Genomic DNA, 4633 nt, shown 5'->3' on the forward strand with positions numbered 1-4633 from the left:
GTGCAGAGATCATATGGAATTGTGCCAATCTCTGTGGGGAATGCCACCAGTGGAGAATGGTAGTGGTGCCAATCTCATACCATGACCTGAAAACATGCACAAGGAATCCTAAACTCACATGTGCATTCTTCTATGGAGTGATGACTGTCTCTGCTGTTTAGAGATCAAATGGAATTGTGTCAATCTCTGAGATCATCATCACTCACATGTGGAATGGAATAGGACACCACTCTCCTATGATCACTGGAATGCCCCTCCTAGAATAGTAGGGTAGACATTTGTACAAGTGGAGAATGGCAGTGGTGCCAATCTCTTGTTAGGCCCTAATAAATGGCATTGAGAAGCCTAAACTCACATGTGCATTCTTCTATGTAGTGATCACTGTCTCCGCTATGCAGAGATCATATGGAATTGTCTCAATGTCTGTGGAGAATGCCACCAATGGAGAATGGCAGTGGTGCCAATCTCATACCATGACCTGCAAACATGCACAAGGAATCCTATACTCACATGTGCATTCTTCTATGGAGTGATCACTGTCTCCGCTGTGTAGAGATCATATGGAATTGTGGCAATCTCTGAGTTCATCATCACTCACATGTGGATTGGAATCGGACACCACTCTCCTATGATCACTGGAATACCCCTCCTAGAATAGTAGGGTAGACATTTGTACAAGTGGAGAATGGCAGTGGTGCCAATCTCTTGTTAGGCCCTAAGAAATGGCATGGAGAAGCCTAAACTCACATGTACATTCTTCTATGTAGTGATCACTGTCTCCGCTGTGCAGAGATCATATGGAATTGTGTCAATCTCTTATTAGGCCTTGGAATGTCAATCTATAGGTTTAGTTTGTCTAGACAACCACTAGTGGAGAATGGCAGTGATGCCAAACTCATGGTGGAACCTACATAATGATACTGAGATCATCAGACTCACATGTGGATTGGAATTAGACACCACTCTTCTATGATCATTGGAATATCCCTCCTGGAATAGTAGGGTAAACATTTGTACAAGAGAATGGTAGTGGTGCCAATCACTTATTAGGCCCTAAGAAATGGCATTGAGAAGCCTAAACTCACATGTGCATTCTTCTATGTAGTGGTCACTGTCTCCGCTGTGTAGACATCATATGGAATTGTGTTAATCTCTGTGGAGAATGCCAACAGTGGATAATGGTACTGGTGCCAATCTCATACCATGACCTGCAAACATGCACAAGGAATCCTAAACTCACATGTGTATTCTTCTATGTAGAGATCACTGTCTCCGCTGTGTAGAGATCATATGGAATTGTGTCAATCTCTGAGTTCATCAAACTCACATGTGGATTGAAATTGGACACCACTCTCCTATGATCACTGGAATACCCCTCCTAGTATAGTAGGGTAAACATTTGTACAAGTGAAGAATGACAGTGGTGCCAATCTCTTATTAGGCCCTAAGAAATGTCATTGAGAAGCCTAAACTCACATGTGCAGAGATCATATGGAATTGTGCCAATCTCTGTGGAGAATGCCACCAGTGGAGAATAGCAGTGGTGCCAATCTCATACCATGACCTGAAAACATGCACAAGGAATCCTAAAATCACATGTGCATTGGCACTTTTGCCATTATCCTACTGCCATTCTCCGCTAGTGGTAATGTGCACCCTTCTATGTAGTGATCACTCTCTCCGCTGTGCAGAGATCATATGGATTTGTGCCAATCTATGTGGAGAATGCCACCAGTGGAGAATGGCAGTGGTGCCAATCTCATACCATGACCTGAAAACATGCACAAGGAATCCTAAACTCACATGTGCATTGGCACTTTTGCCATTATCCTAGTGCCATTCTCCGCTAGTGGTAATGTGCATCCTTCAATGTAGTGGAATGTCAATCTATATGTTCAGTTTGTCTAGATTACCACTAGCGGAGAATGGCAGTGATGCCAATCTCATGCTTGCAACTACACTATGACACTGAGATCACAAACTCACATGTGGAATGGAATAGGACACCACTCTCCTATGATCACTGGAATACCCCTCCTAGAATAGTAGTGTAAACATTTGTACAAGTGGAGAATGTCAGTGGTGCCAGTCTCTTATTAGGCCCTAAGAAATGGCATTGAGAAGCCTAAATTCACATGTGCAGAGATCACATGGAATTGTGTCAATCTATGTGGAGAATGCCACCAGTGGAGAATGGCAGTGGTGCCAATCTCACATGTGCATTGGCACTTTTGCCATTATCCTACTGCCATTCTCCGCTAGTGGTAATGTGAATTCTTTTATGTAGTGGAATGTCAATCTATAGGTTAGGTTTGTCTAGACAACCACTAGTGGAAAATGGCAGTGATGCCAAACTCATGGTGGCACCTACATAATGACACTGAGATCATCAGACTCACATGTGGGTTGGAATTGGACACCACTCTCCTATGATGATTGGAATACCCCTCCTAGAATAGTAGTGTAAACATTTGTGCAAGTGGAGAATGGTAGTGGTGCTAATCTCTTATTAGGGCCTAAGAAATGGCATTGAGAAGCCTAAAATCACATGTGCATCCTTCTATGTAGTCATCACTGTCTCCGCTGTAATGAGATCATATGGAATTGTGTCAATCTCTTTGGAGAATGCCACCAGTTGAGAATGGCAGTGGTGCCAATCTCATACCATGACCTAAAAACATGCACAAGGAATCCTAAACTCACATGTGCATTGGCACTTTTGCCATTATCCTACTGCAGCCAATAAAATTAGTGGAATGTCAATCTATAGGTTCAGTCTGTCTAGACTACTACTAGCGGAGAATGGCAGTGGTGCCAATCTCATGCTTGCAACTACATGATGACACTGAGATCATCAAACTCACATGTGGAATGGAATAGGACACCACTCTCCTATGATCACTGGAATACCCCTCCTAGAATAGTAGGCTAAACATTTGTACAAGTGGAGAATGGCAGTGGTGCCAGTCTCTTATTAGGCCCGAAGAAATGGCATTGAGAAGCCTAAACTCACATGTGCAGAGATCATATGGAATTGTGTCAATCTCTATGGAGAATGCAACCAGTGGAGAATGGCAGTGGTGCCAATCTCATACCATGACCTGAAAACATGCACAAGGAATCCTAAACTCACATGTGCATTCTTCTATGGAGTGATCATTGTCTCCGCTGTGTAGAGATCATATGGAATTGTGTCAATCTCTGAGATCATCAGACTCACATGTGGATTGGAATAGGACACCACTCTCCTATGATCACTGGAATACCCCTCCTAGAATAGTAGGGTAAACATTTGTACAAGTGGAGAATGGCAGTGGTGCCAATCTCTTATTAGGCCCTAAGAAATGGCATTGAGAAGCCTAAACTCACATGTGCATTCTTCTATGTAGTGATCACTGTCTCCACTGTGCAAAGATCATATGGAATTGTGTCAATCTCTGTGGGGAATGCCACCAGTGGAGAATGGCAGTGGTGCCAATCTCATACCATGACCTGAAAACATGCACAAGGAATCCTAAACTCACATGTGCATTCTTCTATGGAGTGATGACTGTCTCCGCTGTGTAGAGATCAAATGGAATTGTGTCAATCTCTGAGATCATCATCACTCACATGTGGAATGGAATAGGACACCACTCTCCTATGATCACTGGAATGCACCTCCTAGAATAGTAGGGTAGACATTTGTACAAGTGGAGAATGGCATAGGCCCTAAGAAATGGCATTGAGAAGCCTAAACTCACATGTGCATTCTTCTATGTAGTGGTGACTGTCTCCGCTGTGTAGAGATCATATGGAATTGTGTTAATCTCTGTGGAGAATGCCAACAGTGGAGAATGGTACTGGTGCCAATCTCATACCATGACTTGCAAACATGCACAAGGAATCCTAAACTCACATGTGCATTCTTCTATGTAGAGATCACTGTCTCCGCTGTGTAGAGATCATATGGAATTGTGTCAATCTCTGAGTTCATCAAACTCACATGTGGATTGGAATCGGACACCACTCTCTTATGATCACTGGAATACCCCTCCTAGTATAGTAGGGTAAACATTTGTACAAGTGAAGAATGGCAGTGGTGCCGATCTCTTATTAGGCCCTAAGAAATGTCATTGAGAAGCCTAAACTCACATGTGTAGAGATCACATGGAATTGTGCCAATCTCTGTGGAGAATGCCACAAGTGGAGAATGGCAGTGGTGCCAATCTTATACCATGACCTGAAAACATGCACAGGGAATCCTAAACTCACATGTGCATTGGCACTTTTGCCATTATCCTACTGCCATTCTCTGCTAGTGGTAATGTGCATCCTTCTATGTAGTGATCACTCTCTCCGCTGTGCAGAGATCATATGGATTTGTGCCAATCTCTATGGAGAATGGCAGTGGTGCCAATCTCATACCATGACCTGAAAACATGCACAAGGAATCCTAAACTCACATGTGCATTGGCACTTTTGCCATTATCCTAGTGCCATTCTCCGCTAGTGGTAATGTGCATCCTTCAATGTAGTGGAATGTCAATCTATATGTTCAGTTTGTCTAGATTACCACTAGCGGAGAATGGCAGTGATGCCAATCTCATGCTTGCAACTACACTATGACACTGAGATCATCAAACTCACATGT

This window comes from Dipteris shenzhenensis, chromosome 9, assembly GCF_047967505.1.
Source record: "Dipteris shenzhenensis isolate YYH24624 ecotype China chromosome 9, Dip_SZ_1.0, whole genome shotgun sequence".
Classification (NCBI taxonomy): Eukaryota; Viridiplantae; Streptophyta; class Polypodiopsida; order Gleicheniales; family Dipteridaceae; genus Dipteris; species Dipteris shenzhenensis.